The sequence below is a fragment of the Orcinus orca genome, chromosome 3, assembly GCF_937001465.1.
Source record: "Orcinus orca chromosome 3, mOrcOrc1.1, whole genome shotgun sequence".
NCBI lineage: Eukaryota > Metazoa > Chordata > Mammalia > Artiodactyla > Delphinidae > Orcinus > Orcinus orca.
Window position 1 is genome coordinate 123188636 of NC_064561.1, and position 25861 is coordinate 123214496.

Here is a 25861-nt window from a genome sequence, read left to right on the forward strand (position 1 = left end):
CTGGAGGAGGGTGTGTTGGCACAGGCAGACTCTGCTCCTGATGGCGTGTCTGCCTGGGTGGAATCACTTAATGCCGGAGGAGCCTGTAGTTGAGAAGCTGTGGTTCACTGGAGGGAGCCCTAGCCCTGTCTTCTTACCCTGGGGCCTTCTCTCCTGGTCGTTCCCACAGAAGACCAGGGATGTGGCATTTGGGGTAGCTGAGGGGGGCATTCCTTGCCCCCTTGCAATCCCTTCTCTCTGACGTTGCAGAAAACTTTCTGGACCACGCCACTGTCCTATAGGAGACCCTTCATGGGCTTGCCATCGGCCTTAAGAGAAAGTCCACACTCTCCTAAAATGACTGCCAGTCTCCCTCTCGGCCTCTGAAATACTCCTTTTTCTTGTCAGCTTACTATGTTCTTGCTTCCTGGGCACCCGTTTTGCTCTTTCCTCTGCCTGGTATGCTCGTAGTCTGGCCACCTCTTGCTTATCAGACCTCAGCTTAGCCATCACCTGCTCTGGGGAGCTCCCTTTGACCTCTCTGGGGTCAGCTGGTGCCTCTGCAAAGGCTCCATGTCACCTTGTATTTTCCTCACTTCAGCTTCTCTCAGTTGCGTCAAGGTCATGATTACCACCCATTTACTTCTCTGTCTTTGTGGACTGTCGGCTCCCAGAGGGCGGGGAACCCATGACATGGTCATTCACATGACTCCAGGCTTGGCATGGTGCCCGGCATATCGAAGGCCTTCTTGATCATTCTGTGAGATAGCTGCGGCGGGGAGGAAACCAAGACACAGGTAGATTAAGTGCCTGGCTTACCATTACCCTCCGAGTTAAACACCAGGATTCTCACCCACTTCTCTGATCCAACCCCTTGGCCAAGTGACGCTGGCCAGGTTTTCTGCTTTGAGACCAAGGAGCCTTAGGCAGGATCTGCAGGTCTCTACTGGGGCTGTTAAAAGACTGGCTATTCCAAGTTAACAGAAATGGCCCTTTCCTGTTGTTTTTCAGGTAAACGGGGAAGCAGACTCTTGAGTTCACAGCTGGCCTGTGGTTTTTGCATCTCAAGGAGCTCCTCCTCGTACAGGTAAGGGGTTGCTTCCTGGATCTGCTCATGTTCAGGCTGGTTGTGGGAAAACTCCAGCCATGAGATTCACTCTGATAACCACCCCAAGTTCTTGTGCATTAAAAAGAAAATCCTTAAATATAGGGTGGCAGCTCCTCTAAGAAAGGTGTAAAGGGACTTCCCTGGTGGTCCAGTGGGTAAGTCTCTGCGCTCCCAATGCAGGGGGCCCGGGTTCGATCCCTGGTCAGGGTAATTAGATCCCACATGCGTGCCGCAACTAAGAAGTCAGCATGCTGCAACTAAAGAAATCCGTATGCTGCAACGAAAAGATCCTGCATACCGCAACTAAAAAAAAAAAAAGATCCCACGTGCCGCAACTAAGACCTGGCACAGCCAAAAAAAATAAAAAAATAAAAAAAAAGGTGTAAAGTGGTTACCTGCCCCATTGAGTTATCGGGTGAAGGTGTTTATTGACCGGCCTGGCTTTCTCCTGATGTTGCTGCCCGTCTCAGTGCCCAACGCTCTTTCCTTTTTGCTGGGCACCTTCACCTCTCCGTTTGAGTTGGTGCTTTAGAATTCCTTTTCCTCATTTAAGACTCAGCCAACATTTCACTTGTTATTTACAAACTGTCTGAAAGAGAGGGTGTTGGGAGCATAGCCTTTTCCCAGCTTTCCAGCGGAACGAATCGCTGCCCCTCTGCTGACACAGCACACTGCACGTGCCCGTGGTGAGCTTTACTTACTTGTTTGTACACGTCTTTTCCCCTAGCGTGTGAGTTCTTTTTGCCACCATCTCCAATCTCGCGTGGTTTCTGGCATGGAACAGACTTTCAGTAAATGAGTGAATGTTCATCTGAGGAGAAAAAAAAAAAAAAAGCCCTAGTAAACTAAACTGAGGCACAGCTACAAAAAGATGATAATGTATTCCTAAGCCAATGAGCTGATGTGTAGAGTGCCTTTTTGGATTAATGACATGGCTGTTTGCTCACTTTACCACGGGTAATTGAGAATGCGCCATAATATGTGAAGTCAGCAGGAGTTTAGATTCTTACCACTATTGAAAAGGATGAGAAATCAGGAGTTTTTGTGTCATTGTCAGTAAGGTGCTAACTGACAGCCTGGGACCCTGAGCCACCAGCCCCCTTGGCTGTCCCGGGAGAGACATCTGTCTGCCAGCCCCTGGGAGTCTTGGGCAGCCCCAGGATTGAACGTGTAAAACCAAATGTATGGCAGTAAGGGAGCAAACAATTGACTTGACCAATTTATAACCCAGAGGAAATAAAACTATTCCTAAAACACAGTTTAGGTTTAAATAATTTTAATAAAAGCTTTAAAATCATGCATTTCCATTTCCCCTGTAGTCTTAGTATGCTGGGATCTTTCAGAGACACACTGATTGGCTTGATGCCATTTTGCTTCATCCTGTGGGTTGGGAGTAGCAACCCCCAGGGCAATGGTTCACCTGAATCTGGAGCCAGAATGGGGCCTGGGTCCTTTTAGGAACTGGCAGGTGGCTGAGTTCCCAGAAGCCAGGGTGGAGGTGGGGTGGGAGGGACTTCAATCTGATTAAAGACCACATTCACACAGGAGAATGCGGTCTTGAGTGTTTGTTCCTGCCTTTTTAAAAAAATTTATTTATTTTTGGCTGCGTTGGGTCTTCGTTTCAGTGCACAGCCTTCTCACTGCTGTGGCTTCCCTTGTCGCGGAGCACGGGCTCTAGGCACGCAGGCTCAGTAGTTGTGGCGCACGAGCTTAGTTGCTCCGCGGCATGTGGGATCTTCCCGGACCAGGGATCAAACCCGTATCCCTGCATTGGCAGGCGGATTCTTCACCACTGAGCCACCAGGGAAGCCCCCGTTCCTGCCTTCTTATCCTGCCTCTACATGAACAATACCCATTGTTCAGCCTTTCCATTTGCTTTGTTTGGGTGTGTGCAGCACGAAAGCAAAGAGAAAGAAGTTGTTTTCTGGTTTCTGGGTGTGCTTTCCACAACTTAGTAGAAGTACCAGCCAACTAGTCTCACATAAAAGAAGCCGTCACGTCTCCATGGTTTCTTCTGCTTGGTGCTGAGGCCCAGCCAGAGAGCTGCCTGAAGGAGAAGTTAGTGAAAGGCAAAGCAGTAGAGGAAATTTGACTCTCCCCTGACCCTGTTCATCTTAAAGTTTCGTAGGGCTTGGGTAGAGCGAGGGTTTCAGCTTTGGCCAGGGATTTCTAGTCTCCATGGACTCCATTTTGTCTATCATACTTGAAAAATAAACGAAGACAATTACAGTTTAAAAGCCCAGATGTTAATATATGAGTGAGTTTTAGCTTTTTAGTAGGTTCTGGAATTTGAGATATTACCAACTGTCTTCTGTTGTACCATGCCTGCAGAAGCTGAGTGCAAGGTGGTGAGTATGTCTGGTCTTCATGCCGCCAAACACATGGGGAGTACTTCCCGACTGATAATAATTGGGCCACTCACTGAGCTCCTAGGAGATCTCTGATTCTCTGAGCTTCTAGAAGATCTCTGATTCTCAGAGTGTCTCCTGTTTTATGATAACAATTCTAATCTGGTTAGAAAAAAAAAAAATGAGGCAGGTTAAGTCATCAAATTACTGAGCTGGTCCCCCTCCACTCAGGGCATCTCACACATCAGTGTGCGTTTGGGCACACTCCACAGAGCTGTCTCATTGAATCTTGACAACCCCACGTCATCCTAATTAGAAAGTCCAAGAAGTGATGTAGTTCCTGAATTTCCTTAGAGCTTCTGAACTTTGTTTTGGGTTTCTAACGTGGTGTTCTTCTTTCATTCAATTGAATGTTTACTGTTTCTAAAGAACAGTTGTACTAAGAACTGCTAGTGCCCCAGCAGCAGTGAAATTGTGTATCAGGATGCGCGAGCATGTATGTGTCTGTGTGTGTGCGTTTGATATAGCCATTTTGGAGCCTTGGCCTTCATCCAAAGACACTGTCCAGCATGGGCCCCCTTGTATCCAGGGCAGACATTTGGGAGCAATCAGAGCAAAGGCAGCTAGCAGACACAGCAACTGGTCTGCTGGTCCCGGACTCCAGCGTCGTTAGCACGCTGGTCTCTGACCAGCCAGTTCCTTTATTGCTGAAATGAGTGGGAACTCAGATTGCAGCTGCTGACAGATACACACGCAAAGTGGCACGTCCCCCCTTAGGTGTATGGTTTTTCCGGGTGAAGCCTTTATCTTCAGCTTCAGGTGAGCCTTTATCTTATCTTTCTCTTAAAGAAGAAGCAAAATCTCCAAAATCGGTTTCCAAGTTTCATTGTAAAGCTGCACCCAGGTATTGACATCTCTGGGGAAGAGTTTGCTTTTTTCTGCTTCCAGAACACAGTTGACACATAATTTGGGAACCACTTTCTACTTTGATCACGTCGCTTGTCAGCTGTGATTTGATGGCTGGTTTGTCTTATCTACTATGGGAGTTTTGATATTGATGTGAAAGAAAAACTTAGAAGTACTTGTTTCCAGGGAACGTTGGTTTTAAATGGAGTATCTTAGGCTTTTGCTTTACAAAAGGACTGTAGGTGTTGGGTTTTTTTTTTTTTTTTGTATTTATTTTTGGCTGCGTTGGGTCTTTGTTGCTGTGCGCGGGCTTTCTCTAGGTGCGGAGAGCGGGGGCTACTTTTCGTTGCGGTGGGTGGGCTTCTCATTGCGGTGGCTTCTCTTGTTGCGGAGCACAGGCTCTAGGCACGCGAGCTTCAGTAGTTGTGGCACATGGGCTTCAGTAGTTGTAGCTTGCGGGCTCTAGAGCTGAGGCTCAGTAGTTGTGGCGCACGGGCTTAGTTGTTCCGCAGCATGTGGGATCTTCCCAGACCAGGACTCGAACCTGTGTCCCCTGCCTTGACAGGCGGGTTTTTAACCACTGCACCACCAGGGAAGCCCCCTGTAGGTGTTGTTTTGATCACTCTCATGTCCTCTTTCAGTTACAAAATGACTATTTTCTGTTTCTTAAGAGTTTTTTTACAATTATTATGGATCTGAGTTGGAAGGAGGCCTTCAGATAACTAGATAATAAAAGTAACTTTTTCAAATAGGCAAAAGGGTGAAAAAATTTTCTCTTGCATCTCTTAATGAGAAAGGGTAAATTCCCTGCGTTTTAAATGCTTCCTTTTCTCTACAGAGCATTTCTTAGAAGGAGCGGTTTCTGAGGCTTTCGGAATTCTCTTCTCTCAGGTTCCTTCTTCAAAGCTAGAGGCAGCCTTCGCTGGCTCCCTTTAGACTGATGCCACGGATGCTTATCTCTCCTCTCCTTTACTTCCTGGTGGGCAAGCCCTGCTGCTCACCTCGCCTGTGTTTTATGTGCCTGCCTGGGGTTGCTGCAGAGAAGTGCTTCTACCCTTTATGGCTACAATCTGAAAAAGAAAACAAACAGCTGAAGCTCCATCCCGTCCCAGCAGGCTGGGGAAGATAGTTCTCATCCTCCTTGTTCCTGGGTTCAAAGTGCACCTTGCATTTTACGGGGGCGATCAGCCCTCCCAGGTGCTGGTTTGAGTGGGCCTGCGTTTGAGCCTGGTGGACAATTAACCACGCCGACCTCCTCCTCTTGCCTCTGCCTTTCTGGCTGAGTTGACATTACTGCTCTGAGTGGGAAGCAGCTGCTGCTCCTTTGAGTGGAGCACCAGGCAGGGGTGGGGGGACATTTGATCCTGTTCAAAGGAGATGTCTCTGAAGCATGAAGATTGAACTGATTGTGACCCCACCCGAGGGGGGAAGCAGAAGCACCCTCTGGAGAGCTGGCCAGGAGGAAGCCATCAATTACTAATCCCGTTGGCCTGTGGGGTCTTCAGGGTCTCATATCCATTTAAAAGAGAGAGAATTAGGGTTGAAGGTAATAAAATAGGCCTTAAATTAGAGGAGCAGGGGGTCATTCTTATCAAATTTTGTGGTTGTTATGGAGGAATAAAAGGCAGAGGAGATAATTTCATTAGCCCCTTTAAGATCTGTATCACAGGACGATGGCATTTGGGGATGGAGCAGAGCCTCACAGGGGCTGGCCAGTTGCCTCCTGGTAAACCTAAAGCCCCGATTTCAATAGCACTGGGGAGGGCTTGGGAGGCCCAGTGATCATTTAGGGCACTGTGGTCAGGAAAAGAGTTTCTCCTGCTGCAAATGAGTTAGCGACTTCAAACCAGCTGATACAGGTCTTGATGGACCACTTGGCCTGTTACTCAGGAACATGGCATTCACACTGAAAATACAGACATCCGCCAGACAAGAGAGCTCGTTCAGAGCTGGGACGGTGTCTTTACCTCTGAGGAAGGCTTGCCAGTCATCTGTTGTCGAGGTCACTGCTTCAGAGCATGATGGCCCCGGAATTCCCGCGAGCGAGCTGAGCAGTGTTCATGTGCCGGGGAGAGAGCAGAACGGTGAGGCTGTGCCTTCCTGTTTGATGAGCCCTGTTCTGTTCACGGTGTACTTGCACTTCTGCTGCTTCCTAAAGACCCTGCTGGATAGGCAGGTATTTCTGTCCACGTTTACAGAGAAGGGAGCGAGGCAGAGAGAGGTGACTTGCCCTTTCTGGGTAGGGAAGTGGGGGATCTGGGATGCTATCCCTGGACTTCTGACTTTCAAATTCAGCCCTTTGTGATGGTAATGAGAAGAAACCGCAGAAAGAGGAATAGGGGATGAATGGTAGAGAGTCCTCCAAGAGAGGGGAGAGAAAAGCTTGATGATCAATAGATAGTTCTCCATACCAGCCACCAGCTGGCACCATTCCCCAAGGCAGCCTGGTTTCTTTCTGAGGGTGAGCAGAGTGGTCCAGGTGGGCAGGGCAAGGGAGGTGGGAGTTGGGGGAGGTTGGAGAGAGGGCAGGATGGGAAGGGCTCTTTGTATGTAGGAAACAGTCCTAGGTAAAGTGTTGAGTAACGTCTGGAGAGCCTGTGTCTATGATCACAAAGGCCAAGGCATCAGCTGTCTGCCTCACTGCTTCTGGGTGGTTTATTTCCAGGGCCCAGCCCTTTCCGTGTCCATCTTCATTTACACTCTTACTATGTCATATCTGCTTGCTTTCCAGTCTCCAGCTTCTCCCTCTCTGCTGTAGACATTTCCGCTTAATATTTGTGCACTTAGCTCTGAATAACAAGAAAACTTCTATTAAGATGTGCTAATAAAAACCTTAACCACTAGTAAGTACATTTAATCATAGCTTCAGTTTGTATAGTTCTTATAAAATTCTATCCCCGCATTGGTTCAGGAGCCGATATTTCCCCGTACAAGTTGATAATGGAGACCATAGATGCCTCCCTTTTGGGTGGGTGTGGTGCTCTTGGGAACTCCAGCCAGTGTTTTCCTGAAATGTTGTCTGAGGGGAATTTCGGGGGTTGGAGGAAGATTTTCACTTGTTTCGCTGGTGCTTCTCCATATCCTGTACAAACATCTTTGCCCTTACAGTCCTCAGAGGCCCTCTTACTTTGGCCATGTACTGTTCTTTTCCTTCATTACTGTGGCTAATCAGAAGTTGGCTGGACTTCAGTGACTCTTAAAAGCCTTTCTTTCTGGCTGTGTCCAGGCAGTTGAAGTGCAGTGTCAGAAATGATGTGAGCTGATGAAGAAGAAATAAACCCAGGCAACATGTGAGGAGGCCTTGGCAGCCCTGCTCCTGTTTTTCTGTAGTTTTGATCTCAAGGAACCAGACTGCCTCTATGTAGAAGGAACAAGGCTGTGAGGGTCCCTGTGCCGGGAGCCTGAGCTGTGCCTGCCTGTGGGCCTTCTGTGTTAGGTCTACACGTAGTCTCCTAAACTCTGGGATGAAAATGAGTCGTTTATGTTCGGCAGAGTGCAGAGAAGTCACACGTCTGCAACCTGAGCTATATGAATATGGAGTAAAAATAGCATCTGTTCAGGGAAGCAGAACATTCCAGAATGCTTCAGTCCCCTCTTGGCACCAAAGCCAAGAGTGGAGAATAGGAGAGCTGGGAGGGACTTGAAAGAGCTTCTTGTCCAAGCCTTTTAATTTCAGTCCAAGACGCTGAATGACTTGGCCCAGGCTCTGCCCCAGCTCTGTCTTGTTTGGACAGCTTTACACATTTGGTCCCTGGCATGTTTTATAATAGGTGCTTCATGTGCACTTGTTAGGCGGGTGAATGATATACATGAAGCTGTGACTTCGGACTCCCAGTCTAGTGCTCTTTGACATACTTTTATAGGCTGAAAAGTCGGTAAGAAGTGGTGTCAAGTAGCTTGTACATAGTTGAGGCTTTCTTGAGATTACAGGTAGGTTAGAAAATGGAGACGTAGCAAGATTACGTCTTACAGTTGGTGGTGCAGTTGATGGCAAGACAGGCTTTCTCAGGCTTGGGGGTGGCTGGGAGGCAGGATGCCACGTGGTAGCCTGGGTGAGGGGTGCCCTGTGGAGTTGGGCGGAGCCTGTGCCTTGCGGAGGTGGTGGTCCCAATCAGTCCGGAGGAATCAGGACAACTGTGGAGGTTGGGCTTGAAGTTGCCCCTCTACCCAAGAACAGTACCCGACAGCCAGAGCCCACCTTCCTTTTGTGGTTCAGTGTTTCCTTTAAAGAGGGACATGCTACTTGGAACTTATCAGACTTGCAGTCTGTTGGTGGACGTGTGTGTGCGTGTGTACGTGGTGCTGTGGGTATGAGCGGAAGGCCCAGATACGTTTGAGCACTGTAGCCAGAGGAGGACTCAGTCCTCCACACTGATAGATGGCACTGACCGGTAAATCAGGCTCTCCACCACTCCCAGCCTCATTCTGGAAGTTGCAGCCCTTCTGTCAGTGGCCCCAGCCAAGTAAATAAACCAAGTCGTGCGGTGTCATGTGCCTGGAGACCCACAGTGGTGGCAAGCACGCAGCTGCTTTCAGGCTGGTAACTCAAAGCATTGCGGTTCATTTATCTCCCTCATTTAACCTCCCAGTTAACTCACAAAAAGATTTACCATTGTAAGCGAGTTTTAAACTTTAGAGTAGTTATAGGATATTAATTCAAGATGAAAAGTTGCCAAAGAGAATTCGGAAGGTCAAGATACTCTGTTTGAATTCACAATCACTGAAGAGATGTCATTGTTTACTGCTCGGTTGGTTTCATCCACCCACTCTGGCCCAGCCTCCTAGCCTGGCTGAGCATTTTGCATCTTTTGAAATTGACCTCTAGGCTTCACCACGTGGCCTTGATGTCCGGGGGTGAGTGTCCTTCCTCTGGAACCCTTGGCGTCTGACCACTTTCAGGTGGACTTTCTGTGCTGCCTCCGAGGGAGAGAGCACAGTTCCTTCTGGAAACCTGTTCTAGCCCACAGTCCCTTCACAGGTTCACCAGACCTCTGCTGATGCTGGCTTTGCATGCCATCTCCTTGCTTCTCTTCAGGAAATAGGCAGCAGACATCCAGTCTCCTGGTGGGTCTAACCCTGATGGATGCCTGCAGGAAGGTCCCACTGGGTTATCGGCTTCTGCTCTGTGTTATAGATCACAGGGCTATTGATCTAAAGCTGGCAGGCGTTCTGCAGGCCAGAGGTGGGCCTGACCGGGTCTCCACAGCAGCAAGAAGAATGATGACTGGTGGATAAGTTATTAGATCTTGAATAAAAAGAACAAACTTAATCTTGCACAGTGGCATTAATCATTACTTTGTTTTTTGGTGAAAGTCAGGCCTGGGGAAGTGATTTTGTGATAGTGCTGGCGTGGTCTGGTGTTTGAACTTCTCATGGGGGCTGTTCCTTGGCACTGGTTCTTTGTGATCCTATGCTGTTCAGTGCTAGCATAGTGCTTTGGAAGTGAACAGTAAATATTATACTTGAACCCAAAACATTTTATATGAAAAACCATGCAAATTAGAAACAAATTCAATTTTTAAGAATATATATATGTTGATAAAAACAGTGTGTTTGGAGCGTCTGGTTTCTTGAATTCATTTACACGTGGGGCAAACTTGATTATTCTCTTTAGATTTCTTGAAAGTACAAAGAAAATTGAGGTGGGAGTGCCTGACTTCCCAGCTATAAGCCCTGAGCTTTCAATAAGGGTGATTTAGAAAGCCAACCTTCTAGTGGAAAAGTGTTTTGATACTGCCTGTTGGTGAAGGCATACTTTTTGTTTATTTATTTACTCATTTTATTACATGTGATAATCGTTTCAATTCAGTAGTTCTCTTTCTCTTTTTTTTTTCTTTTTAAGCAATCTATGGGGATTTGTAACCACAATGGCAAAAAAAAAAAAAAAAAGGCTCATGGAGGTTTATATAGTAGTGTTCGTGTTTACAAAATTAAATGCTGAAATGTGATGGAATTCTCTATTCATAGGGTTCCAACTTGCTATAAAAGTTTAATAAGTTAGAAGATTGATTCACATTCATGATTTTCTTATTGTAAAGTGAAATCATAGTACATGTACATTCATTAGTCACTCCCCAAATAAGGTATAAATCATGTAGGTACAGTTTTATAGGGAGTAGGAGCGTAAGAATCAAAGTTTGTAGTTATTTTGCAAGCATCTTGCTCCTGTTTTTTTTTTTTTAATTAATTAATTTTATTTATTTTTGGCTGTGTTGGGTCTTCGTTGCCGCGCACCGGCTTTCTCTAGTTGCAGTGAGCAGGGGCTACCCTTTGTTATGGTGCACAGGCTTCTCATCTGCAGTGGCTTCTCGTTGTGGAGCATGGGCTATAGGCGTGTAGTGGTTGTGGTGTGTGCGCTCCGTAGTTGTAGCTCGTGGGCTCTGGAGCACAGACTCAGTAGTTGTGGCACATGGGCTTAGTTGCTCCGCGGCATGTGGGATCCTCCCAGACCACGGCTCGAACCCGTGTCCCCTGCATTAGCAGGCGGATTCTTAACCACTGCACCACCAGGGAAGCCCTTGCTCCTGTTTTTGTAACACAAATCAGAGAAGTCTTTCATGCGCCCATCTGTTTTTCTTCCATTTATACCTTCTGTATTTTCTGTGGGTGATTTCCTCCCTTGCCGTGCTCTTTCCACAGAACCTGTATTAAATCCCAGATCATCACCCTCTGTTTTTAAGGACTCAACCATAGGGTCTTCATGAGAGGACCAAGTTCTTCCTCCAGTCAGACCAGGTCCCAAGGATGTCTTGGTTTGTGTCTCTGGGTCCTTTCTGGGTGCCAGTTGTACCTAACAAGCAGCCCAGCTCACCTTGAATCTGAAGAGTAGGCAGTTTCTATAGCTAAACTTGTTAATGATTAAACACACAGGATTAGATGTTGTTTGGTGAGTATGCAGCCTGTTTAAGTATATATTTTACCAGTTAACAAACACTAGAGAGCTATATATCAGGCTCTTTGGAGGAGAGAGTGTTTGGGAGACAGCCCTTCTCAGCCCCATGTTGTCACAGGGGGGAGTGGGCTCTGTGTTTGGGCAGGATCTGGGATGGGGCAGAACCAGCCTTGAGTCAGGCAGGCCTAGGTTCCAGTCCCCACTCCCCACTCCTAGGATCCATGGCCCTAGGCAAGTTACCAATCTCTCTAGGCCTTGGTTTCCTTATCTGTGAAATGGAGGGAATTGTTATAATTATAGAGGCAACCTCTGTAAGGCATATCTGGAGCACAGTAAGTGGGGTGGGATAGGGAGGGTGGGAGGGAGGGAGATGCAAGATGGAAGAGATATGGGAACATATGTATATGTATAGCTGATTCACTTTGTTATAAAGCAGAAACTAACACACCATTGTAAAGCAATTATACTCCAATAAAGATGTAAAAAAAAAAAAAAAAGGAGCAAGTTAGCTTTAAGTAATCCAAGAACTCTGAAAGTTTCTCCCGAATTGTTGGCCCCTCAAGCCAAGGTGCTCAAAGCGGTTTTTGTAGCTGACGTTTTCAGGCATGTGGTGTGTTCAATGCTGGTGCCGCCCTTTCCATATTGAAGCTCCCCGTGAGTTTCCTGGCACTCCTTGCCTTGCTTGCCCTTTCTTCAGCTGGCAGCTTCTGTAATCTGGCCTTTCCCAGGGCTTCCTTTGCCTTAAGGATCAAAGGAGTGTGTATTTTGACATGAGGTAAAATTAATAGTCGTCATTTAAAAGTTAGTCCTGCGGTCAGATTTGTTAGCGGGTATGTGTTTCTCAGGAGTGAGGGCCACGCTCCATGGTGACGTGTGGGATAGCTAAGGTTCTCCCTCCTGGGGCAAAAATCCTTGTTGGAAAGGGGGGTTCAAAACCCAAAAATTGTATAAAAAGTGTTTATGTTTGTCCTGGGAGAATGGCAACACATCACGTGCCGTTAACGGGCCTGGCCCACACTGCAGTTTGTGCCAACTCAGCCATGTAATTTATTTCACTGAGGGAATTGCGGGTTTTTTTGTGCCATGATGGGTGTCATTGAAATCTTACTTTAAGAGGAAAATAGCAATTAATGTTAGAAATAGGAAATAGCTTTACAAATTTGTGGTGGAAGAGACCCAATAAAAATGACTGTCAGAAGTTCCCCAAAGGTGAACCTCAGAATTTATGAAAAGTGTTTTCTGCCTGGTAAGTTGACAGCTTTTGATTCGTAAGTATAAACCAAAGGATGAGTGCCATGAACCGAGCAGAGTATGTGTGAATGTTACTGTAGGGAAGAAAGTCAGTCCCTGGGCTGTTCAGGCAGTCATCTGTATTGTCTTACGGACAGGTGGCAGGTGGCGGAGGACCGGCTGTGTTTGGTCGGATTAGGCCATGGCTGTGTCATTGTTGCCATTGTTCTCCTGCCGGGAGATGACAGATGGGAGAGGCTGTCCTGAAAGAGCGGCTGTTAATCTGTAACTCAGGGTTTGCTCGCACCCATGCATAAACATTTCAGCTCATTATTTTAAGAAACAAAAGACCACAGCATACGGGAGCCCCTCAGTTCTGATTTGTTTAAAGTTCGTTTTTGGTTTGCCTGTCTGTAGTATTACTGATGTGACTGGGTCATCTAAATTAAAAGGGACTCTTAAAAATTAAGTTAAAGAATGATTTCACGATGAGAATTATGATTTTCAGACGCTGAGGAAAACTCTTTTTTTATTTTTTATTTATTATTATTATTTTTTGCATTACACGGGCCTCTCACCGTTGTGGCCTCTCCCGCTGCGGACCAGGCTCAGCAGCCACGGTTCACAGGCCCAGCCGCTCCGCGGCATCCTCCCGGACCGGGGCACGAACCCATGTCCCCTGCATCGGCAGGCAGACTCCCAACCAGTGCGCCACCAGGGAAGCCCCAGAACTCTTTTTTAAAACTGACATATTCCAGTGGAGCCATGGCATCTGTGCATTTGACTCATAGAAGTTCAACTGTACATACATGGTGCAAAAACAGAGGAGAGAGAAAGAACAATGAAAATGATGGGGAACTGCTAACAGTGCTCAATTAGAGTGTGTGCTTTAGAGCAGGATTTCTCAACCTTGCCGCCATGGGCATTTTTGTGCTGAATCATTCTTCGCTGTGGAGGCCATCCTGTGTATTGTAGGATGTTAAGCAGCATCTCTTGTCTCTGCCGACTGGACGCCAGCAGAACTCGCCCCCCTCCCCCCAGTTGTAAAGATCCGAACTTCTCCGGACACTGCCCCTTCTCCCCTGTGGGCTGGGGGCAGGAAACGGGGAGAAGCAAGATCATCTTGGCTGAGAACCACTGCCTTAGAGTGAGAGTGTTAGGTTCTTTTCACTCTGTTGTTACCTCAGGTGACCTGGATTCCAGGTCCTCTCATACATCATCTTGCCTTACTGGGTATGATTGAGTTAAAAGAAAATAAAAACTGAGGCCTAACAAGTGTAAATTGCAAAGGATAACTCAGAGAAAATGAGTTTAAAGCATTGGAGATTATGCCTCAAGGGAGAGCGGCCTCAGTGAAATCTCTCCTAGAAGTTTCTGAAGGCCAAAACCTTATGAAGAAAAGTGACTGGTCCAAGGGGGAAGGGGGGAGGGTGGGAGGAATTGGGACATTGGGATTGATTTATATACACTATTGGTACTATGTATAAAATAGATAACTAATGGGAACCTACTGTATAGCACAGGGAACACTACTCAGTGCTCTATGGTGACCTAAATGGGAAGGAAATCCAAAACAGAGGGGATATATGTATACGTATAGCTGATTCATTTTGCTGTACAGTAGAAACTAACACAACGTTGTAAAGCAACTATAATAAAAATGAATGTAAAAAAAAGAAAAGCGATTGCTGCTTTTCCACAAATCCTTGCCTTGTCAGTTCAGAATTTCTTGGTAATAGTTGGGGCTCATTGCCAATTTCTAAACCCCAAGTCTGTTTATTGAGTCTGGATAATACTACCGGGCTGTTTCCCTGCTGTTTTTGACCAGTTTTCTGAAAAGCAGTCACTGGTTCCTTTTTCTCAGGCTCAGCATCCCGAAACAGGCAATTCTGAATGGATTATGTTCAAGGCTCGGTGCAAAGTACCTTTGTCAGAAATCTTTGAATTATTTTTCATACAGTATGGCTGGGGAGGTTCTGGATTTTAAAAACAAGCTTTCTTTCCTTGAATCTGGGTGGGCGTGTCACTCCTCTCACCAGTAGAGTGTGACAAAAAGTGTCAACATGTGACTTCCAAGGCTGGGTCATGAAAGGCCATGCACTTTTGCCTTGATGGTGGGAACACTGCTCTTCAAGTCCCGAGCCGTCATTTAAGAGGTCTGCCCTACGGTCATTGTGGCAGGTGCTCCAGGGGACGGTCTCAGGTAAACCCAACCTTCCAGCCAACCCCACTGACATGTGAATGAAGCCATCTTGGACCCTCCAGACTAGCCCGTCCATCTACTACCTCACGACCCCTGCCATTGCTGCATGGAATAGAAGCACCACTCAGCTGCTCCTTGCCCAGATTCCTGGCACACAAAATGTGAGACGCTATCACAGTTGTTGTTTTAGATGACCCCTAATAAAATGAACCAGCCACTTTGTCTAGTGTGCTATAAAGCTTATTCTAGAAGCTTCTTGAGAGGTGGTTTCTTGATCTTCTAAAGAAATTTTGAAGGGTAATCATGACTGCACATGCCATGCCTCACTGCCGACTGTGATGCCTCTCGGGCATTAAAAATATTTTAACAAATATTGCTTAATAGCAACTATTCAGCAAATAAAAGTGAAGTTGCTGTGGTTTAATCTGGAGATAAGGGTCAGAGCCCTTGCCTTCATCTGGTGCCTTATCCCACATTAATGCTCTCTTTGCCCAAGGCAACTCTTTGGAACCTCCCTGAAGGGCACAGTTTGAAAGAGCTTTTCAGTTATTCTTACAAGATTAGATCAATTTGCCCTAAAGCCAGTACTGGGGTTGCATGCGCTCTAAAAGGTGTGTCTCCTGGAGGTGATCAGAATTAAAGCATAGGTTGTAAAAATGGAATCTTTGGGAGTATGGCTGCGTGTCTGTGTGCTTGTGAGCAGCCAGAATGACTGTCCCTTAGGCTGACCCAATGAGGGAGGGAAAACACAGTTATTTGTACTTACCTTTTTCTTACAAGAGAACTGATAGTGTCCTTGTAAATGTGAAGTTACTGGCACTCCTAAGAAGCCTGGCAATAACACAATGACCATCGTAAGAAGAGACTTGTGATGCTTGAGATTTTAAGTGTGCATAATGAGTTCTCCCAGAAGCCAGGGTTTGCTTCAGGAGAGTCAGGATTAACAACGCACATGCAGGGATCATTTCTCCTAACTTAGGGCGGGTGGGTGGGGTGAGCTGCCCACATATAAACAAGTCCAGGTTGTTAGGGGTGTGGGCGTCCAGGATGTCACTGTTGATGCCTATGTCAGTGATGAGCATCATACTAGTCTCAGGGACTGTTGGCTGTCATCTGACAAGGAGGGTGGTAGTTACCTTCTGCAGAGCCGGGGAGACTGCTGGTGCACCTCAGGCTGCCTTAGGGTGAGCTGCAAGGCTACCCACATTCTGAATTCCTTGTAGCATGCTTTCCTTTTCTCTCCGGGATATGTCATTTCACAGTCCAGGGATTAGGGGGGCTGAGCATCTGTTGGCATGGTGTTCTGAAATTTGGATATGACTACCTTGGAATTCTTGCCAAAATCCCTTTCTGGCTTTGTGATTTTTGTGTTAAGTGTCCTCAGAAGCAATCCATAGTCAGAATGGCTACAAAGAAAACCTGAGAAAGGTTGTTTGCATTTGCTAAGCGAATGGGAGAGTGGGGAAGAGAGGAATGGAGGGAAGAATGAAGGAGGAGAACAGGAGAGAGGAGGAATGGGTGAGGGGCTGGAGGACACAGTGTGACTGTTGGTCCTGAGAGCATGAGTACCACTGGCCCCTTCAGATCCCACATCCTGGCACCAGCCTTGCAAAGGTGAGTTCCCTCTGTGTCGTCATCTAGGGGAGTTACCTTTGGGTGGTCCTGCTGGCGTGTTGCCTCATTAGATGGCAGAGAAGAGAGGGCAGGCTGAGGAAGGAGTGTGGTTGTGTTTCTTGCATATCTATCATTATGACCATCTTGGTTATTTGTGGTTTTGGAGCCAATTGAGCGGTTCCCTTTGTGTCAGAATAGAGGTTCTTATTAATTGTAGTGCCAGGTTTTGGCTCCAAATTGGATTTTTTATTTTTGGACAATCTGAGTTCTTTTGTGTTAGTCTGAACAAAGGGAAGGGCTTCTCATCTGTAGATGGGAGATCGTCTGGCAGGTCCTAAGTTAATTTGAAATCTTGGGCTCAGAGTTTATGAAAGAACAGATTAAGAATGCCTACCAGATATGGATTTGTTTTTATTTATTTTTATTTTTTTAATATTATTGATTGATTGAGTTTTGGCTGTGTTGGGTCTTCGTTGCTGTGCGCGGGCTTTCTGTAGTTGCGGTGAGCAGGGGCTACACTTCGTTGTGTTGCGTGGGCTTCTTATTGCTGTGGCTTCTCTTGCTGCGGAGCCTGGGCTCTAGGCGCCCGGGCTTCAGTAGGTGCAGCACGTGGGCTCAGTAGTTGTGGCTCACGGGCTCTAGAGCGCAGGCTCAGTATTTATGGCGCACGGGCTTAGTTGCTCTGTGGCATGTGGGATCTTCCCGGACCAGGGATCGTACCCGTGTCCCCTGCATTGGCAGGCGGATTCTTAACCACTGTGCCACCAGGGAAGTCCCTATATGGATTTGTTTTTAGAAAACAGTTTTCTGTCAGCTGCTGAGTCCTGATGACTTCTCAAACATTTAGATTGTTTTTAGTCTAATTGCCAAACTAACAATGCAGCGTTGAGGCAGGGGAAGGGAGGAAATATGGTATGTGTCTCCCTCTTGTCCCTCCTTTCTTTCTTCATCTGCCTTTGCTTTCTAACAGGTATTTTTTGTTTCAGTTTTCTTGATGTCCTTTTCATTTGCTTTTCTGTTTACTGTAATGGTTCTAACTGAGGCAAACCCACTCTCTTCCCCTGCCCCTCCCCTGCCGCTCCACATTCCAGGGGTGTTTGGATCTGGAAGGGGGATTTTAGGATCCCCAAAGGCTTTTTAGGATTTCCCAAAGGCTTTTAGGAAATAGGGACCAGGGATCCTAAATGTCTACATAGGAATCCCTCCTGAAATGTTAATTAATACTGCCGGCATTGTAGATGGCAGTCAAAGGCTCTTCCACAATTTATGGTAGAGAAAGAATCTTGACCTTGATTATAAACTGTGACTAGCTAAGATAAAACAAGCTAGTCGAGTTGAGTGGTTAAAAGGCCAGGCTTTGGAGCCAAACTGCCTGGGTTTGAAACCAGCTCTAACGTTTCCCAGCTGGGTGGTCTTTGGGACACTACTTACAGTCTCTTTGCTTCAGTACCCTCATCTGTAAATAGGGGTTAATAATACTTCATAGGGGGCTTCTCTGGTGGCGCAGTGGTTGGGAATCTGCCTGCCAATGCAGGGGACACAGGTTCGAGCCCTGGTCTGGGAAGATCCCACATGCCGCGGAGCAACTAGGCCCGTGAGCCACAACTACTGAGCCTGCGCGTCTGGAGCTTGTGCTCCGCAACAAGAGAGGCCGCGACAGTGGGAGGCCCGCGCACCGCGATGAAGAGTGGCCCCCGCTCGCCACAACTAGAGAAAGCCCTCGCACAGAAACGAAGACCCAACACAGCCAAAAATAAATAAATAAATAAAATAATAATAATACTTCATACGTTTTTGTGATAATCGGATGGGTTAGAATGATACTTGGCATATTTTAAGTATTCAATAGTTACTTCTTTCTAATAAAATATCATTCTAGGGCTTCCCCTGGTGGCACAGTGGTTGAGAGTTTCTTTTTTAAAAAATAATTAATTAATCTATCTTTGGCTGCGTTGGGTCTTCATTGCTGCACGTGCGCTTTCTCTAGTTGCGGCTAGCGGGGCTACTCTTCGTTGCCGTGCGCAGGCTTCTCATTGCGGTGGCTTCCCTTGTTGCAGAGCATGGGCTCTAGGCACACGGACTTCAGTAGTTGTGGCTTGTGGGCTCTAGAGCGCAGGCTCAGTAGTTGTGGCGCACGGGCTTAGTTGCTCCACGGCATGTGGGATCTTTCCAGACCAGGGTGTGAACCTGTGTCCCCTGCATTGGCAGGCGGATTCTTAACCACTGTGCCACCAGGGAAGTCCCTAAGAGTATTTCTTAAAGACTTTTAATGAAATTGGGTAGAGTCTTGCAATAGAAACAATGTTTGTATGCTAGATACCCTGAGAAGAAGTTGTAATAGTCTGATTTAGGACTGCATTTCTAATTCTGGAGGTGGCGCTAAAAAGTAGATTCTTTTTCCTTAAAATGAGTGGGCTTTACCCAGAGCCTCAGATGTTCAGAGATGGGTAATAACGAGCTTTCTTGACCTTCCGCACCCTCCTGAGACCCAGTGGAGGTGAGCCCCCCTAGCCACGGAAGGTGGGTAGAGTTGTTCTAGTAGCGTTTATCTGTTGGGCCCTGCTTCCTAGGGGTCCAGCTAGAAATGGTGCCCGTGCAAACCAGGCCAGTCTGCCCAATGGCATTGAGGGAGACCAGACCAGATTCAGGACCAGGACTGTCCAGGTATATTTTACCCATGAAGGCTTTTCAAACTTAGAGCTAAACCCCGTCATACACTAATGTTTCTAACATAGCATTGCCGCCCAGGTCATCAGTCAGCAAGCATTGTTTCGAAGTTCTGTTCTTCAGTTATTGTAGAGTACTCTCTGGCGACCTAGGAAAGAAAGTGCTGTTATTATTATTATTTTTTTTTAATTTAACCCGCTCTGGGTCTTCGTTGCGGCATGCGGGATCTTTAGTTGGGGCACGTGGGATCTTTTAGTTGCAGCATGCAGGCTTCTTAGTTGCGGCATGCACGCAAGATCAAACCCAGGCCCCCTGCATTGGGAGTGCGGAGTCTTACCCACGGGACCACCAGGGAAGTCCCAGAAGTGTTGTTATTAAGTGGCATTTGCTTGGGGTATACTAGGCCCCAGGGAGGATACTGACCAGGGCTCTCTTACAAAGACAACTGTTGACTCCTTCCAGTTATTTTCCTGGTAATCCTTTAATGTACAGCCAATAAGTAGGAGAACTGGACTTTGGACCACATCTCTGTTTGATCCAAAGCCTGTTTTAAGTCACTGCTTTGGCCTTTCTCTTAGTATGAAATAGACATGGATAGTCCATTTTGAAATGAATTTAAAAATTTGAAACTGAGAATAACAAGCACAGAGAGATGGAAATCACTCATGATAGGAGAAGGTTGACTTTATGTAAACAGAAGACAGTAATAATTAGCATCTGTTTTATGCCAGTCTTCACGACCTCCTTGTAGAGTATTAGATCCATCTTACAGATGAGGCAATAGAGGCTCAGTGAGTATAAGTAACTTGTGTAAATAACACATTCAGTAGGTGAAAAGCAGGGATATGAATTCTTTTCTCACCACACCATGCTGTGAAAAGGCTGGGAAGGTCTCATTGCCTCATCACTTTCAGTCACTCCTATAGGGTACATGGGACAATCCTGGAATTAAGACCCAGGAAAACCAAGTGTATCTTCCAGGCTTCTCACTGTCTTATGGAATCAACAGCCTTTACCTTAAATTCATTTCTCATCCAGGAAACTTACCCATGGCTAAAGAGAGAAATAGCCCACAAGGGAGGAAGAGGACTGGCAAAGGAGGCATGACCTCTAAGTTGTCGGTTCCATGGACTTGGCCTTGTTCCTGTGGCCTCTGCTCTGCAGAACCTGGAAAAGAGCCAGTGAGAACTGGCATTCTTTGCACCAGCAAATGCATCAACTTTGATGCACAACTGCCTGCCACACTGAGCCACCCCATCTTTCTGGTGCCTTATCTGCCAGGAGGACCTGAGGGTTGCCAGGTGTGCATGTGTTGGAGCTCACTGGGGAGGAGAGGCTGGGATGTGTCCGTCTGTCCTGGAGCAATTAGTGGACCATCCCACGTGCATCATGAAGGATGGCTCTTTGCTCAGCCTTAATTCATTAGGAAATCGCTACCTCCTCAGCTCATTTGGTGCTGGCCTTAAGGGCAGTGTAAACAGAGGACCAAGTACTGCTATAAAATGGAGTCCAGTGCTTTTGATTCAGCCCCTGGCACCAGGCCTCTGAGCCATCATTACAGGAGCTGGATTCATAGCAATAATTCTGGGTATTGGGAACGGCAAGGAACGGCAGCCTTTGTGTAGGGGAGATGTGCCGTGGGTAGGTAGTTGACTGCTTATTAGTTTACTCTTTCAGCCAAATTATTTTTGTTGCTGTTAAAAATTAATTTTAATAATTGCTTCTGGATCAAGCTGTTGAATAACTGAGCCAAGTTTTCACGCCCAATGAACTTTTATAGCGAACTCTCCTCTCTTTATGGGGTTATTATGAGGATGATACTTGTAAAGCACTTTAACTGCTTAGCAGAAGGCTCTGGATAAATAGTGGTCGTACTTTCAGAGTTTTGGATCATACAGTGGCATTCCAGTCCTAAAAGATGCAGATCATACTCTCCTACTAACCATTTACTTCAGTGGCTATTTTCCTATTTTTAATTTCTATAGAGCCACCTATGCAAAAGACTTGGAGTGATTTTTATTTTTCCATAACTATATTCAACTGTTTAAAAAAAATCTCTGAGAGGAAATGTTTTCAGAGTATCAAGGTTTGAATAGTAAGTAGATAGTTGAAAATGCTCTATTGTCAATGAACAGCCAACTTTGCATTAGTTTGTAACAAAATGTCTAGTGAAAGGGGAGCCCTTTACTATCAAAGAATGTTCTCTTCCTACTGTTCTCTTCTGTTTTGCCTTTCCTCTCAGGGAAAACACCCAAACATAAAAATTGTTGTTTTGTTCTTTCAGAGAGAAATACAATCCCTAAAAGGGACTAGCATACAATGTACTGTGGGTTTTTAAAGAGTGAAGCACCTATTTTGTGTGTGTGTGTGTGTGTGTGTGTGTGTGTAGTCTAAGGGCTTGTCTGTACGACATGTGGGGAAAATGGAATTAGAAAAAGACTCCTCTTTGTGGCCTCAGTACATTCTGAGTTTTAGCTATAGATTTTCAGTAAGACTTAAAATTTGAGCTCCCACATGATCCATTATACACACAGCAGCGGTCGGGATTGTTAAAAATGTAGATTAGAGTACATAGGGTAAAATCCAAATTCCTTGGCATGGTGCATGAGGACTGGTGTGATTTGGGCCTGTCGGCTTCGCCAGCCCCAGCTCATCCTGCTTGAGTCCTGAGACCCCTTTCCTGGTACTCAGCCACCAGGCTCCTGCCCTACTCAGGACCTTCACATGTGGCCGTTTGCCCTGAGATGCTCTTGTCCCAAGTCTCTGGTGTGCCTTCCTGAGGCTTGGGGCTCAGCACTACTCCCCAGGCTCTGGTGTGTCAGTTATTGAGAAAAGAGCTCAGAAGCCTCCTGGGCCAGGGTCAGATGGTGATTCTTATCCCAGCAGGGTGTAGGGACGGACAAGGAACAGAGGTCAAGGCCCAGGCTGAGTTCCACTTTGCAAGTCTTTGTTCTATACCTCGACCTGCGTTGACCTCACCCTGCTCTGTACTGTCCTTGGAGCCAGGCCACCCAGTTTAGAGCTGCCTGTTCCCTGGCCCAATCTGCTGTCAGCTTTCTGCTGGCAAGGCAGGGACTGTCTTCCCTTGCTTGATAAACACTGACATTATGTCTTGTTTGATTTTAAAAACTAGTGCCTTGGAAGAATTTATACCCCTATCCGTTTGTTTGATGGCTTGTAGCAATTCATAAACTTTTTTTATTTTTTATTTTTTTTTTTGCAATAACTAAGCAATGAAAACTGAATCTGGAGCTGTACCACTGAACTCTGCTTCTTGGGAAGAAACACTTATACATCCTATTAATGCCCAGGCAACGCTCCTTTCTTTATTTAGGGTCTAATCATATCTTCTTTTTGCCACGTGGTAGACGTCAGCATATTGGTATAATCCCTGCATATGGCAAAAAATCACATGTTTAAAACAGATGAAGAATTATTCAAGAATGCACAGGAGAGAGAGGGAGAGAGGAAAGAATGAGAGGGAAGGGGGTGGGGAGGGGAAGGGGAGGGAAGAACAGTAACTGCTAGAGAAACTCTTCTTTGCTGCTTTAATTGTTGGAGAGATTGGACTTTGAGGTTGGTCTGCATCAGAGAGACTACTGATGGCGTACTTTTCCCTGGACTATGTAGCCTTTTTGCTTAATGTCTTTCTTATTTGCTGATGCCCTGAATTTTTGGAATATTTGAAAGGGGGGCTTCTCCCCACCCACCTGTAGTGTGTACCACAGTTCTAAACCCATAGTCGGCCTCCATTAGGGACCTATTAACTGGTAATTGTTTAGATCCTTTGCTCCTTGAGTGGAATCTTGCCAGCACAGTTTACCCTTGAACAATGCAGGGGTGAGGGGTGCCAACCCCCGCTTGCAGTTGAAAATCTGTGTATAACTTGACTTACCCAAACTTAACTACTGATAACCTACTGTTGACCGGAAGCCTTACTGATAACATAAGCAGTCTATTAATACATATCTTGTATGTTACATGTATTATATTCTATATTCTTACTCTAAAGTAAGCTGGAGGAAAAAAAATGTTAAGAAAATCATAAGGAAAATACATTTACAGTACCATACTGTATTTATCAATACTTTAAGTTCACATCATCTGTTTACAAGATGAATCATCTGTCAGTACCTACATCAGTATTGTCTTATATGATACAAAACACTGTAGATGTTATATATATTGTTAACACTAGACATCAGAAATGAAAAGAGTGTGAAAGAGAAATTCATATTTATTTACAGGTGTAACGATTCATGCATTGATAATGAAGAAGCAATGTAATTGCTTTATGGTGGCCTAGTGTAATAATCAATGTGATTGCTTCACAGTAGCCTAGCCTATACACTAATGAGTGAACCGTTATACAGTTTTTATGGCATACTGTCGTTAATAGTACAGTATTGGAAACAATGTTACTTTTTAAAAAACCCACTTATCTGTGATGCTAGGCTGATACACAGTTTCTCCAATTACAAGAGAGAGAGGCATATTCTTCGGTAATGTAATTCTTTGAAAGCAAAGTTATAAAACCATAAGAAAATGAACACATTATTATTTTTATATTAAATATTACTCACCTTAATGCCCATGTAAGTATAGACTAGCATCTACTTCTATACATCCGTGACCTACCCGACTTTTTCTTAATTTTTTTTTGATATTTCTAGGCTATGCCATTCGTCTGTAAGTTTTTTAAATTGTCACAAATCTCCAAAAAAGTTGCCAGTACATTTATTGAAAAAAAGCCTGTGCATAAGTAGACGTGTGCCGTTCAAACCCGTGTTGTTCAAGGGTCAACCGTATTTGGTGGGTGTGCTTAGACCAAGTCTTTTCCGGTGGCCGTGGGCTGCCTTCTCTCCTCTCTCTTCTTTCATCACCTCTGGGTAAAGTTGCATTTTAGCACCATTCCCTACCGGGACAGAGCACGTGCCGAGTACAGAGGGCCCGCCTGGCATTCCCTGAACTAGGACCTGCGGTTCCACCTGCCCCTTGTGGAGTCACGGAGCAGGAAAGTGCGCGTGTGCTGCCCAGGAGGCTGGTCCAGTGGGCTCAGGTGGGGCGAACTGGAGGCAGCTCTGCCCAGCTCTGTCCAGGCCCGTCTGGCTAGATGACTCCAGGAGTGCTGGGAGCTGTTAGCCAGGCAGGCTGTTTCTACTCAGCAGCTTCTGATGTATGGCAGTGAATTTTCGCCCTATGAATAAAGGGTGACTCTTACTGTCTCTAGAAAAAATTCCTTTTTTTAAAAAAAAAAGTATTAGTGACTTTTTCTCCCCCCAGATGGAAGAAGCTTAATTTTCTGGTTTCTCTTCTGTTGTTTCAAAAAAATGCTTAATGTAGAAAGTTCAAACAATACAGAAAAGTACAGGTAGAGGGCAAGCCATGCCAAGTACTAATCTTCTAAAGATGATTATTGCCCATATTTTTGATGATTGTCATACATATATACACACAACTGTAGATACATGAAATCATATTACAAGGCATTGTTTTATTCTTTGCTTCACAATAAATTGTGGTAGTCTTTCCATGTCAATAAATTTAGACCCCTCCTTTTTAATATCTGAAGAATATTCCATTTTATGAATGCTGTGGTTTATTTAATCCAACTCTTATAGATGGAATATTTTCCCTGTTATGAATAATACTCCATTAAACGTCCTTGTACTATACTTCTCTAATGATCTCACAGGGTAAATGGATTAAAACTGCTGAGTCAGAGTATTTTGGATTTTCATGCAGGTTGACCAACTACCATCAGAAAAGTTGAACCATTTTTTATTATCCCATAATGAAGGAAAGCCCTTGCTGACTTTCTTTAATGTTGTACTTTAATGTATTTTATTTTTTTAAATATTTATGTATGTATGTATTTATTTATGTGGCTGCGTTGGGTCTTAGTTGCAGTACGCAAGATCTTCGTTGTAGCATGTAGGATCTTTTGTTGAGGCGTGCAGGCTCTTCATTGTGGAATGTGGGTTTCTGTTTAGTTGTGGCACGTGGGCTCAGTAGTTGTGGCATGTGGGCTCTCTGGTTGTGGCGCACAGCTCTAGAGCACACAGGCTCAGTAATTGAGGCACGTGGGCTTAGTTGCCCCACAGCATGTGGGATCTTAGTTCCCCAACCAGGGACTGAGCCTGTGTCCCCTGCATTGGAAGGCAGCTTCTTAACCAGTGGATCACCAGGGAAGTCCCTTTAATGTATTTTAAATGATTACATTTTCCAAACTTTTTAGCTACTTTTTTCTTGGCAAATATATTTGGGATAACTACATAAGAAGAGATTTAATGATTAATTTTGTAGCTTCAGTGGTTAAAAACCAAAAATGAATATCCAGTGTACATTTTCCCTCACATTAGTCTGGTGTGCAGTTGTATCTTTTTTTGGCTTTCATATTAAGTAGTCACCACATTGGAAGTTATGTAATTAAAACAGTGCCCTTTTTCAGTCTTTATTTTGAAGAGTCTGTCATGCTCCATATTTTCATATTCCTCCTAAAACTTTGCCAGAGAGGGCTTTTTGACAGTAAAAGTAGCAAATACTATTTTGCAATTTGATAGGGATTTTAAAAAATAACTCTGGAGTTCTTATTGGAGGTGTAATCTTCAGGTGAGTATTCTAGCATTTCTACCGAGGAAGCACTTCTTTCATGACCATCTCTGGTTTCTTCTAGAATGCTTTCTCCTTTCCTTTCAATCTGTGAGAGTTTTCCCAGATCCATGTGATTCATGACCTGTTGTTCCACCTCTTTGAACTTTATCTCCTTGATCTCATTTGTCCATCCCCTGGTGTCACCTGAAACTTTTTACCAGTTCATTGGTTAATTGCTTATCTTTCTTTTACACTTTCTTGAGTTCATGTAATGATAGGGAGGGATATCATGTATCTTCTTAAAAAGCTTTTTTGCTGTG

At 45.4% G+C, this 25861-nt stretch overlaps 1 protein-coding gene across 4 annotated transcripts in view; it reads left to right on the plus strand.

Moving 5' to 3' along the window:
- LHFPL2 (LHFPL tetraspan subfamily member 2) overlaps positions 1 to 25861 on the plus strand; it is a 190030-nt gene that overhangs the window by 11811 nt on the left and 152358 nt on the right. For 3 of the 4 annotated variants that reach the window (XM_033430074.2, XM_033430081.2, XM_033430075.2), the window contains exon 2: positions 991 to 1066. The exons of the other annotated variant lie outside the window; for it this stretch is intronic. The gene's annotated coding sequence lies outside the window, so the exon portion shown is untranslated. The remainder of the gene's footprint in view (positions 1 to 990; positions 1067 to 25861) is intronic. 4 annotated transcript variants of the gene reach the window in all.